The sequence below is a fragment of the Mustelus asterias genome, chromosome 25 (genome assembly GCF_964213995.1).
Source record: "Mustelus asterias chromosome 25, sMusAst1.hap1.1, whole genome shotgun sequence".
NCBI lineage: Eukaryota > Metazoa > Chordata > Chondrichthyes > Carcharhiniformes > Triakidae > Mustelus > Mustelus asterias.
In genome coordinates this window covers 1,590,243-1,606,245 of record NC_135825.1, presented here as the reverse complement: position 1 = coordinate 1,606,245, position 16,003 = coordinate 1,590,243, and the positions used below count along the sequence as shown (strand labels likewise).

General features: G+C 45.4%; 1 protein-coding gene, 1 non-coding gene and 1 pseudogene across 3 annotated transcripts in view; 1 reads left to right on the top strand and 2 right to left on the bottom strand.

The window, feature by feature from the left end:
• The window catches only part of foxp4 (forkhead box P4), a 447,909-nt gene that overhangs the window by 412,186 nt on the left and 19,720 nt on the right, over window positions 1-16,003 (bottom strand). The gene's annotated exons all lie outside the window — the stretch shown is intronic.
• On the bottom strand, window positions 1,002-1,200 carry LOC144479330 (U2 spliceosomal RNA). The gene has a single exon (XR_013495516.1). It is a non-coding gene; the product is annotated as a U2 spliceosomal RNA (small nuclear RNA).
• Window positions 1,322-1,526, top strand: LOC144479331 (U2 spliceosomal RNA; annotated as a pseudogene).

Here is a 16,003-nt window from a genome sequence, read left to right as displayed (position 1 = left end):
AGGAATGGGCACTTAGGGTGAAATACCCGACCAGCTCTGGCAGCCCGTGTAACGACATCGCCAGCTAGAATGACCACATTGCAGAGAGCGGGTTAACGGGAGATTTAAAAGAGGCATTGGAAATTCTGAAGGATTTAAATAGTGTAAACAAGGAGAATCTATTTCCACTGGGAGTAGGGTTAACCAGAAGACACAGATTTAATATAATTGCCAAATGAACCAGAGGGTAAAATGAGGAGACTGGTTTTATACACAGTTAGTTGTTGTGATCTGGAAGGCGCTGCCTGAGAGGGGAGATGGAAGCAGATTCAATCGGAACTTTCCGACGGGAATTGGATAGGAAAGATTTTCAGGGTTGTAGGGAACGGGCATGGGGAATGGGGCCATGTGGGAAAGCTCTTTCAAAGAGTCATGATGGGCTGAATGGCCTACTTTTGTGCTGTAACATTCTATAATTTTAGGAGGTGGTAAATAGATTCTAGTGTGAGGAAGGGAGACAGTGGCTGGAATTTTCCAGCCATTCCCGCAGCAAGATTTTCCAGTCCTGCTGACTGCAAATGCCCGCCCCGGGTTCCGTCAGTGGCAGGCGGGTAAAGAAAACAGAAACTCACTGTCAGCCAATGCCGAATGACCTCTGCTGCCGTGAACCACGCTGCAGGGGGCATGGAAAATCTCACCCAATGATTTTCCACCGGGTTAATCACGAGGTGCAGAGTGAATGGCTGTTTTCCCGCTCCCTGTGGCACGTACACCTCTGGAAACCCCCCACCATGAAATGGCTGTGCCAGAATTCTACCGCTCCGTCTGTCACAGAATCGGAGCGGACGAGGGGCGGACAACGGAAATGTCCATTGACCTCGGGTGGGAATTTCCGGTCTCGCTTGAGCAAGGCTGTAATTTTATTCCAATTCAATCAAATCAAGTCCAATTCAGAGTCTCAACAAGTTGAGACATTCCCGATCCAAGCTGACAAGACAGGACTCTCACCTCCTGTCTTGGGCTTGATCTACATGATCCAAGCTGATTGGAGTAGGCATAGCTCCTCCTCCAAGGCTTGATCTAATTTGCATCTTAGCCAAAAGGCTGAGATGCCGCTTTTAAAAATTGGTTCAAATGAAGCTAAAATGTAACCTAATGACTTCAACCAAGTACAGCATGTCGGTACTACACTTGATCTTAGCCAAAAGGCCGAGAAGGGCAGCATCTTCTTGGCGACCACCATCTTCTAGAGGCACAAGGGCATCAGATACCTGGGAACACCACCACCTGGAGGTTCTCCTCTCAGCTCACCATCCAGACTTGAAGAAAAAAATCAATCATTCCTTCTTCTTGGCCTTTTGGCTAAGATCAAGTGTAGTATGGAGAGGATGCTGCACTTGGTTGAGGTCATTAGGTTACATTGAAGCTTCATATGTTTCATATGAAGCAATTTTTTAAAGTGGCATCTTGGCCTTTTGGCTAAGATGCAAATGAGCTCAAGTCTTGGAGGAGGAACCTCCCCCTTCTCAACTTGGCTCATGTAGATCAGGCCCAGGACAGGGTGGTTTGGTCTTGTCAGCCTGGATCTGAAATGTCTCAACTTGTTGAGACTCTGAATTGGATTTGATTTGATTGAATTGGAAAAGTATTTTTTTTTAAATTCCTTCACTGTCATTGAATCAAAATCCTCAAACTTTCTCCCTAACAGTATGGTGGGTGTAGCTACACCACAGGGACTGCAGCAAATTTGGAAGGTACCTCATCACCACCTTCTCAAGGGCAATTAGGAATTTTTCCCACCTTATCTGCATAACCCTCGATTCCCTTACTGCTGACAAATCTGTCTTATCTCAGCTTTGAACATACTTCACGACCCAGTCTCTACAGATTCACCACACTCTGGGAGAAGAAATTCCTCCTCATCTCCGTCTTAAATGGGTGACCCCTTACTCTGAGGTCATGCCCTCTGGTCCTAGACTGTCCCACAGGGGGAAACAACTTCCCAGCATCTACACTGTCAAACCCCTGAGAATCCTATACATCTCAATAATGTCACCTTTCTTTATTCTAAACTCCAATGAATACAGGCCCAACCTTTTCAACCCCTCCACATTCGATAATCCCTCCATTCCCTGAATCGACCTCGTGAACCTTGTCTGTAAAAAAACAATCTCTCAGCATCCATTGGGCCGAAGGGCCTGTTTCCGTGCTGTAAAACTCTACAACTCTATGACACAATGAAACCACTTCAGAATGTTGTACATTTCAATGTGATCTCATTATTCTAAAGTCTCAAGAAGAAAGACACAATCTGTTCAACCTCTCATCCCAGACACTAATCCAGTGAATCGTCACTGTACAGTCTCCAATACAAGCCTATTGTTTCTTAAATGCGGAGACCAAAACTGTACACCAGATGTGGTCTCACCATCACCCTGTACAATTGCAGCAAGACCTCCTTATTCTTTGGGGGCGGCACGGTGGCACAGTGGTTAACATTGCTGCCTCACAGTGCCAGGGACCCAGGTTCAATTCCTGGCCAGGGTCCCTGTCTGTGCAGAGTCTGCACGTTCTCCCCTTGTCTGTGTGGGTTTCCTCCGGGTGCTCTGGTTTCCTCCCATGGTCCAAGGATGTGCGGGTTAGGTGGATTGGCCATGCTAAATTGCCCCTTAGTATCAGGGGGACTAGCTAGATTAAATGCATGGGGTTATGGGGATAGGGGATTGTGGTCGGTGCAGACTCGATGGGCTAAATGGTCTCCTTCTGCACTGTAGGATTCGATGATTCGATTCAATGATTCTTGCACTCCAATCCCCTTGCAATAAAGGCGAACATGCAATTTACTTATCGAATTGCTTGTTGCTCCTCCATGCTAACTTTCTGTGTTCTTTGTACAAAACCCAAGTCTCTTTGAACATCAACATTTGCAGGTTTCTCACTTTTTAAAACATATTATACTTTTCTATTCTTTCAACCAAAGTGAATAACGTCACACATCCCTGCGTTAGAATCCATCTACCAACTTGTTCCCCTCTCATGTAACTACCTATGATTGTGATTTTCTGGCTGCGTCACGCCCAGTGCGGAACGCGTTCGAGCAGAGCACAGCAAGGCAAGAGAATCGCGGGTGAGCGGTATCGTGCATTCTGCGCTGGCGCCAAACTTTATCGCTACCTTCCCGCCCACCGCTCCCAGAAGTAATCTGCATATTTAAATGCTGATTTAAATATGTCTGTTTGAAGCCGGATTTTCCCGGGATCTCCCGGGGTTTTCCGACCCTCAGGCACAGTGCAAGCCCAGCAAGAGTAACTACTGGTCTCCACAAACGGATGCCCACAATGGGGGGGCTCGGAGGCCCCATTGAAGCATCTGGTGGTCGGGGATATGGCTGGACATTGCCCATCCAACACTGCCAGCTGGCAATGCCAGCCAGCACCCTGGCCAGCGGGTGCTGCCAAGGAGCAGGAGGCAGTGCCAAGGATAGGGGGGGCACGAGGGGGTGGAAACTGAGGCGGCTAGGACATGAGGAGGGTGTCATGAAGAGGGAGCCATTGGGTGTGCCCCAATGCCCAGACGCCAGTGATCTTTGTTGGGAGGAGGAGTGGGTAAAGATCCCTTCAATGGGGAAGGGCAGGGTGGGGGTTGCACTGCGGTGTCCATCGGGGAGGCAGTGTGTCCTCCATTTCAGTTTGAGAACGGGGTGCCTTTTCAAAATGGCGGCTGATCTCTGCGAAGCCAGGCTGACCAATACGCATAGGCCCCGCCCCTCTCAGAACTGGAACAAAATTCACCCCATGTTGTCCCTGTCCTGGGAGTGTTTGATGGGGACAGTGTAGAGGGAGCTTTACTCTGTATCTAACCCCGTGCTGTACCTGTCCTGGGAGTGTTTGATGGGGACAGTGTAGAGGGAGCTTTACTCTGTATCTAACCCCGTGCTGTACCTGTCCTGGGAGTGTTTGATGGGGACAGTGTAGAGGGAGATTTACTCTGTATCTAACCCCGTGCAGTACCTGTCCTGGGAGTGTTTGATGGGGACAGTGTAGAGGGAGATTTACTCTGTATCTAACCCCGTGCTGTCCCTGTCCTGGGAGTGTTTGATGGGGACAGTGTAGAGGGAGCTTTACTCTGTATCTAACCCCGTGCTGTACCTGTCCTGGGAGTGTTTGATGGGGACAGTGTAGAGGGAGATTTACTCTGTATCTAACCCCGTGCAGTACCTGTCCTGGGAGTGTTTGATGGGGACAGTGTAGAGGGAGATTTACTCTGTATCTAACCCCGTGCTGTACCTGTCCTGGGAGTGTTAGATGGGGACTGTGTAGAGGGAGCAGTACTCTGTATCTAATCCCGTGCTGTACCTGTCCTGGGAGTGTTTGATGGGGACAGTGTAGAGGGAGATTTACTCTGTATCTAACCCCGTGCTGTACCTGTCCTGGGAGTGTTAGATGGGGACTGTGTAGAGGGAGCAGTACTCTGTATCTAATCCCGTGCTGTACTGTCCTGGGAGTGTTTGTTGGGGACAGTTTAGAGGGAGATTCACTCTGTATCTAACCCCGTGCTGTACCTGCCCTGGGAGTGTTTGATGGGGACAATATAGAGGGAGCTTTCCTCTGTATCTAACCCCATGCTGTACCTGCCCTTGGAGTGTTTGATGGGGACAGTGTAGAGGGAGCTTCACTCTGCATCTAACCCTGTACTGTACCTGTCCTGGGAGTGTTTGATAGGGGACAGCGGAGAGTGAGCTTTACTCTGTATGTAGCCCCGTGCTGTGCCTATCCTGGGAGTGTTTGATGGGGACAGTGTCGAGGGAGCTTTACTCTGTAACTAACCCCGTGCTGTACCTGCTCTGGGAGTGTTTGATGGGGACAGTGTCGAGGGAGCTTTACTCTGTATCTAACCCCGTGCTGTACCTGCTCTGGGAACGTTTGATGGGGACAGTGTCGAGGGAGCTTTACTCTGTATCTAACCCCGTGCTGTACCTGCTCTGGGAGTGTTTGATGGGGACAGTGTCGAGGGAGCTTTACTCTGTATCTAACCCCGTGCTGTACCTGCTCTGGGAATGTTTGATGGGGACAGTGTCGAGGGAGCTTTACTCTGTATCTAACCCTGTCCTGGAAGTGTTTGGTGTTGACCCTCCTATCTGAAGCATTTAATTCTCTCGCATAAAGTTCAGCAGAATAAAAAGGAACATAAAGGAAGACAGGAAGACACGGCGACAGAGATGAGAATGTGAATGGTCCTGTTCAGGGGACAGAAATGTGTTTCTTTCCAGACTAAATGTACTGCATAGATAAGCCTGATTTTTTATGATCTGGTTTTTTGTGGTATTACTGACTTGAATCAGTTGCTGTCAGGTTTCTGTTTCCCCCATTGCCTAATTATCACTTGCTTTCACCAGTCAAGATGACAGAATAGAATTGAAAATTGAAAGGAGTGATGTGAGCAGATTATAGCAGGAATCAATCGAGGGTCAGATATAAGGAGTTTAATAAGTGAGGCAGAACTTTAGAAATAAATGATGAAACGGGTTGGAGTAAAACAGCCAGCTGTGAATAGATAAATGTTTTTCTTTTAAAAAGAAAATGTACATTTTATTAAAAATGTACACTGAAAGTGTAATCAGAGGAGGCTAATTAAGCCTTTAATTAGGCTGCCTCATTACTAATGCAAATTAGATTACACTACTTAGCCCCATCGTGTCCACAACACGATCATAATTGTAGGCTTTGAAATTAAATTACACAGTCATTAGCATTTCAAAGGGATTTATTCAGCATTCTCCCCTTCCACTCGCCGAAAAACAAATGGCCAGTTACCATACCCAGTTCCCTTAATTAAATATCTTCTTCCCTTCCTGGCTTCTCGGTAACTTCGCAATCGTTTAGAACCTGCCTTAATGGGAACTTCGTTCATCCGCAGAGTTTGCAGTGAGTGGGATACCACCCCCCTCTCCCTCCCCCACCCCTCACCCTCACTGGGTGGGGGAGAGCAGTCCCCCACCCAGTCCCTATCACTGACTCCAGCCAGCAGGAAGCGTCCAGCTGTGCCGCCTGTGCAGTTGAATAGTCAGCCCAGGGTCGCCTCATCCCCCGTCTCCCCCCCCCCCCACCCCCCACCACCACGCCCCCGTAACCCGCTAGCCCAGGATCAGCATGAGAATTGGCCAAAAGAGATTGTTTAAAAGAATCACAATCTGCTGTTTGGTTTTTAAGTTGCACTGTTCCGAATCTGCAGTACAGTCTGTGCTGGTGTTTAATTTAACCTGTATTCCTAAAGCACGAACCCAGGATGTCAGATCCCAGCTGCTCTTTCCCTCCCCCGCTGGAAATGATAATTACACCAAAATATATTCACCTTTTTAAAACAATGCTTCATAATTGTTCAAACCTCCCAGTGAATCACTCAATAGCAGGAGTTACTGTGAATGGGTTCTGAATTTGTATTTAACTCTCAGACTTTCCTGCAACCTCTCCTCCTGGGCGAGTTTGTCCTGGAATTCCGGGGCCCATGGAGATAACTTTTCCACATTTACTATTGCAGAATATGGACTGCTTGGCGGGGTTCTGCTTGCTGCCGTTGTGTCCAGTTCTACAAAACAGTTTCACCTCCTTCATTTTATTTCTGACAAAGAATCCTCACGCAATAAATCATTAACTTGCCGTTTCTGCTTTCAAATGCTATTTATTTCCACCAGTTCCTGTTTTTATTTCAGTTTGCCCCGCTTTACTGTCTGTTTTTTTTCCCATTTCTAAGACCTCTCCTTGCTCCCTGCGTTCATGCAGAGACTGGGGCAACAGCTGGTAACCTCTGCCCACTCTCCCTGTTCTGGGCTGCCAACTCTGCATCCACTCCAGGAGGTTTTGCCCCATGACCTCCCACCTTGATTGTCTCAGCCACTCTCTCCAGACATTGGTCACGTTTCATGGTGCCCACCTTCCCCCAGCCAATGAGAAAATGAATAGCCTCTGCCTTGCTCCAACAGTCAGTCAATCCCTCCCCATCCGGCCATCTCTCCAATAGCTTAGAACTGAGAAAGAAAGTCTTCAAAGTAGCAAGAGCGCCCAATCTTCATCAATGCCCCGTAGTGTTTCTCCCCAGTTACATGCAGCAATTGGAAATTAATCTTTCATTTGTGGAGACCCAAGAATAAACATGGAGATTTGGCAGCTTCCCCCCCCCCCCCCAGACATTAGCTCTTGGGACAGGAGGCTTTCTCTCTGATTCCAAACTTACATCCATTCAGGATCTAAGCAGTGATTGGATCCCATGTGTTTATTGTGTTCTGGCAATGATTCTCAGACAAGATCAAACTTTCAATCAATCGTTCAATCAGCAGCCCTGCCCCCAACCCCATTCCCCCTCTCCCACTTTCAACCCCATTCCCCCCTCCCCAATTTCCAGCCCCTTCCCCAATCTTGTTTCTGAAACCACGCGAAGTGGTTGCAGCCAATGGAGCGTCTGGGACTAAAATTTTCCGTTTGTAGAGTTGAGGAGAGCAATGTGCATTGAGTGCATGTTTGTAAATCCCTGCACCTCTTCAACTCTGCTTTGTCCTCTGGCGGAGATAGATAGGTTCTTGATTAATAAGGGGATCAGGGGTTATGGGGAAAAGGCAGGAGAATGGGGATGAGAGATATATCAGTCTTGATTGAATGGCGGAGCAGACTCGATGGGCCGAGTGGCCTAATTCTGCTCCTATGTCTTGTGGTCTCTGCTGGGACCAGTTTACATTATAATTACAGTAAAGAAAAAGAACCCTTATCCCAACAAATCCATGACATGCACACCTCCCTCTCCCAATCCTCTTCCTCAAAGTATCCTCAATTCCCGCCCCCCCCCCCGCCGCCGCCCCCAGCGCCATTCACCCCGCCAATGTGGCAGAAAATTTCACTCTCTGGGTAAGGCAGATTCTGCCAGCTTCCCGGTTGGATTTATTAACTGATTACCTTCTCCTGCTGGTCTCCTCCCACAGTGAAGTCAAACAAAACAAAAACATCCAACACAATCTGATCCACAGCAATCTCCATTTTAACATAATTCCCTGCATGGAATTCTGCCAATACCTCAGCCAATGAATGTTCCTGCCTCAACTGAAGCAATCAAAAAAACAACAGGTTCAATGGCCATCATCTCCTTCTTTGTGGGATATTATTGATGTACAATGTCGGCCATCTAACGTGTGTGGAAAATAATTCAATGTCATGAGACATTTTGATGTGATCTGATGCCGTATAATCAGAATTGCGTCTGATGGCGCAGTGGCGAGTGTCCCTAAAGCCTTGAGCCACAATCTCCGGGTTCTCCCCCAGCCCAGTGGAGGGGTGTGTAGCTAAGCAGTTGACTGTCAACCTGCAAATCGGTCTGGTGTGCCCGTGGTAAGAGCGGGACTTGCGCTAACTGCATCGGAACCGCTAACCGTCAGCAGACTCCATGTACAATCTCTCGCCATAGGTCTCCTGGAGAGACTGAGAGAGAGAGAATCCCAAGTAATATTATTGTGAATGCAAGTCAGGCCCAGTGTGTGTGTGACTGTGAAGGGGAGGAAGGGATAGGATCAGGAGTTGATATCAAAAGCTTTCCTGGGATCTGTGTGTGGGTAGTGTAGTGGTTATGTTACTCGACTAATAATCGAGGGAGGGTGAGTTTAAATCCCAGTGCCGGCGGGTTGAATTTAGTTTTAGAAATACACAATAAAGGCTGGTATCTGTGGAAGAACCCTAAAATTGTTGGCTTGTTGTCATTGGTATCCTTTGGGGAAGCGAATCTGAGGTATTGAATACAGTAAAGTGGTTGATTTTTTTTTAACCCTCCCTTATAGCATCAATTGCCCCATCTCCTTCTCAGGGTAACGAGCGACGGACATTAAATACCAGCAGTAATAAAACGGAATTATGCAGAAAATATAGAAACTCTCACAATCTCATGAGGGTTAAAACATCAAAAGAAAAAATCCTGAGATTTCTGATTTCCTTTTTCAATATAACTGACTACGCTAGATCCTGAATATAACTGCTCGGTAAGGAAGGATTTGAACATTGTCAATTTAAAACCTAATTAAAATCAACTGAAATATCATATCAAGTATTTAGAAATTTAAATAAAATTATTCTAATGATTTTTTTTAAAGCTCTTACACTTCTCTATTTCCCCACTCTCAATGCGAACACCTTACATGGAGGATAAAAACACATTTTTTTTAAAAAAAAGGATCTTTCTTAATCAGACGCAAATGTCCTTGAAAAATTAATTGGAGCCCCTGTCTTATCAGTTAATTAAATCTAGTTAGAAATCATTGTAACTTAACTGCGATTAAGAATCTTTCTCTGTTCCTTGGCATTTAGAGATAGAGCGTAGCATAAAACCCTTTAACACTGGTAAAATAAAATAAAAAAAATGAATTAAAATCTCTGAATAATTCCAACTACTTCCACTGTTTGCGGCTAATTAGATGCAAGCTCGAGAACCACTCTATTTCATCCATTGTCGGTTTTTTAAATATTAATTCCATACAGTTAAAAATTTCTTCTTTTAAAAGAACACTTCATAAAATTACTACAAAAAATCATAGAAGCTTTCAACTCATTACAGATATAACAAACCTTTTAAACTTACTCACACTGGGGAAATGATCTAATTACTTTCCAGAACGTTCTAACGTTTCTGTTATTCTGCTAAAATCCAAAGCCACTTTTCTTTCAATTTTTTGACAATAAAAACTTTAATTTAAAGTACTTCATTTTTGCTTAACTTGTATTTAATCTCGCAAGTGCACACACACACACACACATCCTGAGGTGAGGCTCATCTCAGCTCTCAATTTTCTTTCTCTCTCGTAATTATTCAAATTATTAGCACTGATCATTTTCCAGCCAGCCTCATCCCTCGGATAGATTTTTATATTGTCTCTTCCCAGAGTGTGAATTGCTCTCTGACCTCGCTCCTTACTCACTCACACGGCCCATTTTTACAACATGATCACTGATAAAGGTAAAAAGTAATTAATGGAATTGAAAAAGTACATCTAGGATATTAGGCTGAATTAAAGCTCGGGTGTCGGGGGTGGGGCGGGGGGGGGGGATATAGTGGTGGGCTGCTGACTGGTTCAAACTGGGAACAGGTTATTTTCAGAAAGATTTCAGGAAATATTTCACCGCGGAAAGAAGGGCTCAGAGAGATTAACAACTGGATGTTCCAGTGCTTGGCTTGCTGGAGTTTGTGAGTTGAACAACACTTTGTATTCCTATAGCGCCCTTAACAGAGTTAAAACTTCCCCGTGGGAAATCACAGGAGCGCTATCAGATTTTTTTTTAAACCCCATCGACGCTAAACTACATAAGATGTTCGAACAGGTGACAGAAACTTGGTGAAAATAGGTTGCTTTATAGGTGGGGGAGGAGACAGAAAATATTAGGGAGTGGGTTCCAGAGCTTGGGGAAACCAGCCATCACTGGCGGGACAAAGTATGTCAGAAATGTCCAAGGGGCCAGAATTGGGGAGGTAGCTGTGGGGGAGTGAGGGTGCATTCCCAGTGCGGGTGCCAATCTGAAGCTATGGCTTCGTCTTTTTGTAAAAACGGCACCAACTGTAACAATAAATAGACATCCTTAAACACATTTTCCGTGTGTGTGAATCCGCAGCCAGTGCTCCGAACCCGCTTGATCTCATCCAGCCCTCATTCCTCACCGACTGTTCGTTCCATTTGTGCCTCCAGATCCGCAGCCGCCTGGGTGAAGCAGGAATCTCCACCTCACAGACCCTGCCGCTTTGAATCGAGGTGACACTCGGGAAGAAACAGAATCGGAGATCAAAGCAGTGAAACACAGCTCGCATTTTGACTAAATTTGTTCTGTCTGCAAGAGCAGAAAACCCAAACAGTCCAGCAAGATAAAAAAAAACTCATCTTCAAAAGGAGCTGCTCCTTAATCCTTGCCAGAATTTTGCAACTTCAGTGTGTCAGGAACTTTAACTCCATGGCCTTACTCATTACTGGTACCTCGCTGGAATGGTGTGAAGTGAAATCGTGCGGGATTTTGTCCCTTTTTAAAAATATTGTTACATGTTTATGTGCAAAGCAAGATCTGATTATTCTGTCAGATTCCCCTCCTTGTTGCTCTGTAACTCGGTGCCTGGAATTTCTGTGTTTGCTAACACTGGCAAACCGCAGAAAGTTTAAACCCCTTCCCATTAAGTTGCAATGTTTCAGGTTGACGATTTTTATCAGATCTTGAGCGTTCTGATGTGAAATTCATCCTTCAGTGAGGGGGTAAGAACAGCCCCCAGAGCAGGGACAGGACAGTCAGGGCAAAGCGGTGAATCATGTCAGCAAAGAGAACTCACTTCACACCCACAGCTCCTGAGCTGTAAATTGGGGGAATCTTCATCACTGCTTCCCGGTAGAAAGTGGCCGCAACAGGGTCTGAATCGGATTGATATCAACACACAGTCAACCTGCCCGGGCTCAACATACGGTGCGATGGCAGGTACCTGAGGAACTAAACCCAGTGACCAGTCCGGCTCTCCCAGTGACACACACTCACACACACACACACACTCACAGACACACATACCAGTGACACACACTCACACACACACTCTCACACACACTCACAGACACACACACTCAGAGACACACACACACACCCACAGACAAACTCACACACACAGTCACAGACACACACAGTCACGCTCACATACAGTCACAGACACACACTGTCACACACACACACAGTCACGCTCACATACACACAGTCACACACACTCACATACACAGTCACACACACACACACACAGACACACAGAAGCACACACACAGACACATTCACAAACACACAGACACACACATACAGGCACATACACAGTCACAGACACACACGCTCATTCACACACAACGCTCACACGGAGGTACACACACACACAGTCTCTCTCTCACACTCATTCACACTCATTCACATACACACAGTCACACACATTGCCTCACACACACAGACACACACGCACACACAGAACAGGCATAAAACTATTTTAAATTAAATCAATGTTCATACTTTCCGATCTCCATCAATCTTCCGGGTCATTTGCTGCTGGGTTTTGTACTTTTTTGGTGTTACACTCTGATTGGGGGGTGGTGAGATACTACTAAGTGTGTAGAAGGTGTTACATGAACAGACACATCACTAAAGTAAGATTCTCCAGTTCCCCTGGTTTAGTGAATATCTAGTTCCACCATATTATTTGGCATTTTAATTCCTCGAAAATATTCCTTTGGGTAAACCAGTTTAAACAGCAACATTCAGAGAATGTGATTTTATCCCAGCCTCCCTGCAGTGAGGGGGGTTGGGAAGTATATATGTGTCCAGTCCAAAAATAAGTGTGGGTTAGGTGGATTGGCCATGCTAAATTGCTCCTTAGTGTTAGGGGGATTAGCGGGGTAAATATGTGGAGTTGTGGGGAAAGGGCCTGGGTGGGATTGTGGTCGGTGCAGGCTGGATGGGCCGAATGGCCTCCTTCTGCACTGTAGGGATTCTATGATTCTTACAGTTACTGACTGTAGTTTCTCTCCTGGGCCGAAGGCAGTATCATTAACAAGGCCATTCACTCCTTATACAAACAACTACCAGATTCTTCTGTGATTGGCGGAATAAGTGTACAGCCTGGTTTGGGATTGAGTTTTGAATGTATTACCCACCTCCTGCCCAGACAGTTCCACTCAGTTGGGTAACAGGGGAATGGAGGGGGGGAGGGGGGCAATGATAAACCTTGTCGCCAGCTACCTTTCCGTTTATAATTCATCACCTAAAGTTTAAAGTTTATTTATTAGTCTCACAAGTAAGGCTTACATTAACACTGCAATGAAGTTACTGTGAAATTCCCCTGCCGTAATCTGTGTGTGTGGCTGTTAGTGCAGTAGTGAAAACTCTATGGCACCTATTAGTGCATTATTCACACAAGTGTCAGGCCAGGCAATCAGACCAGGTTCCTGCTCCGGATCGTGGCCCAGTCTCCCTCTCAGGAGAGTCAGAGTGTGAGCTCCCACTTTCCTCTGTCAAAGACCTCGTCAACATTTACTGACGAAATCTGTACAAACGAGCTCGGGTTTGGTCAGACGGAAAGGAGACACCAGTGTCCATGGAAACACGGGCCAGCCAGATTCCCAACCGGACAGGGAAGAGAAAAGGCAGTAGATTTAGCAGTAACAGTTTGAGCAGGGTCGATGCGAGTTCCTGGCTGCTTTACTCCCCGCGAAAACACTGTTGTACAAAGTAGCTTGCTGCGTGCACCGTGAGAAGGGATAGTAATCACTGCCTCTGCAAATTAAACAGATAAATCTAAACCCAAATGGAATGGAAAATGTTCTGCTGGAGGAGTATTCTGAGAATGAATTTAATCTGTTGAACTAAATACTGTGAGTCGCTTTGTGCTGAAAGGATGCACTGGTTAAGGAATAATTACAGAAACGCAGTTCACACTGAATCCGGTAAAATTCAATTCCTTCCCTTCAGTCAACCAATGAGAACAATTTTAAATCGTTACAGAAAGTACTGGGACGACACAACATCTCTGTCAACATCAAACTTTGTAAGAAGTTTAACAACACCAGGTTAAAGTCCAACAGGTTTATTTGGTAGCAAAAGCCACACAAGCTTTCGAGGCTCTGAGCCCCTTCTTCAGGTCAAACATCAAACTTTAACATACCCACCTAGCAGAGAGGTTGATAGTGTGCGGCATGTCCCGAGTATTATCTTCGATCCAGACTGGCCGCTGTGTATTACCAGCATTGTATAGTTTTATTTTACGTTTCCAGTTTTTATTTTATTTTATGCCTGGAACTTGCATTTCTCTAGCGCCTTTCACAACCACAGGACATCCCAACATGTTTAATAGAGAGTGGAATACATTTGTGGTGTCCTCAGTGTTGTAATTTACACTCGGCAATATCCCACAAAGGTGAGCAGGTTTGTAACAGCAGGAGCTGTTAACTGGGGATCCCTATAGTCCCCCAATGTAACCTGGGGAACCCTGTTCTCTTTCCAATGGGTGAATGTGAAAGATCTCAGGACACAAAGTGGCCAGACAGAGCCTCATTTCAGTAAAGTAAGATTTTCCAGCATTTTCTGTTTTTGACAGAAAATGCTGGAAAATCTCAGCAGGTCTGACAGCATCTGTGTGGAGAGAACAGAACTGGTGTCTCGAGTCTGGATGCGTCTTCGTCAGAGCTCTGACATCCAGACTTGAAACACTGGCTCTGTTCTCCCTCCACAGATGTTGTCAGACCTGCTGAGATTTTCCAGCAGTTTTTCTTTTTGCCTCATTTCAATATCTCATCTGAAAAACTGCACCTCTGACAGTGCAGCAATCCCTCGGTACTGCACTGGAGTGTCAGCCTGTAGCAGTTTGCCTCAAATTTGCCAACAAAAAAACTTTAGCCAAGCTATGTCTTGTCAGAATGGAGGGAGCAGGCTAATCCACTGCACAGGGCATTGCTGACAAGCCTGATGTAACCTGGTGGTGAGATCAACACCCTATGTAAACATTTCATTTTACCAACCGTCACTCTTCCAGACCCTCTGTCCCCCTGCAACCACTGGGGGAAGCTCACATGTTCAGAAAGAGGCAAGTGCTGAAAATACCACAGAGTTAACTTTTCAAGTCCAATATAACTTTGGAACTATACTTCATATTGGACTATAGACTCTGTCCTCTCTCCACTGATGCTGCCAGACCTGCTGAGTATTTCCAGCATTTTCTGTTTTTATTTCAGATTTACAGCATGAACTGTGCTTTGCTTTTATTCTACAAGGGCATTTGGCCAATTAAGAGCCAGAGGGAGATAGTGGATTTACCTCCATGTGGCATTGAGCATGATACATTGCAGAGAGTGGGGCTCGAGTCAGTTTGTCCAACATTAGTGCATAGAGTATGACTACAACTGCCTGAATACTATCAGAAAACTCAACCCATCAGACCTGGAACCTCAGCCTTCCCTTCTTGCTGAGGTGAAATTCTGAATCATTCGGAGAGTGGGGATCACGTTAGAATTCAGGCAGCTTAACATCTACCCATGACTCCAACAAATGATCTATGATCTATATTTATAATTTAAAATGGAGTTACTAACCATGGACCACTGAGATATTCGATACCTCCCACTTTCCTCCAATACCCTCTGATGTTACATTTCTGAATCAGTACTGGATCTGAGCTCAGTGACAAAGGGTAAACTCCAGTTCACCCACTAGCCCACTCAAAGGGAGTAAAGGTTGGAGGTTCTGTAGCCAGTCCCAGGGTCATGCTCACAAGACAAATAGCTTTTTTGCTCAGCCTGAGAAGCTGATGACTTCTCCTCCGTGAAAGGCGACTAAAATCAACCAGTTCTGAAAGCAGAAACTCAACCCGTTATTACAAACAGAATATAAAACCTGTCATCTATTATTTTTCTATCCTCACTGGCTACAATGTCTAGAATTGGAAAAGAAGTTTCTCACAAAAGGCAAAAATCCATTTCACAATCATGTTGTATTCAGGAAGGCAAAAGATAGAATTGAAACCAGTCTCTACATGATTTTTTAAAGCATTTATTTTTATATTTTTTATCCAACCACTGTAGCTTCAGTCTGTATCGGGGCAGAAGTAAATCCCTAGTTAATGCCCACCACCTGCATTCAATTAAACATAATTAATATACAATTAACAGTAGCACAGTTAAGTTCAACTGTGAAATTAACTCCTATGTTTTTGAATATTTGTATTTATAATTTTACATAAGAGACTCCTGTCTCTCTCTAGAAACTGTTGAAATTTTCCTCAGTTATCATGCAATGAACCAGGCTTATATTTTTCAGCCTTGGGATGTGGGCATCACTGGCATTTATTGCCCATTTTGAAGGGAGTTACCAATTACTAACTGTGCCTGCAAGTTTCAGGTTGCTCCAGTTTGAGTGTGTGTGTGGTGTTTGAGATATCCTAGTATCACTCAGATTTACTGGAAATGAACAGATATGTCATCCTTTTGGAACATTTCTATTTGTTT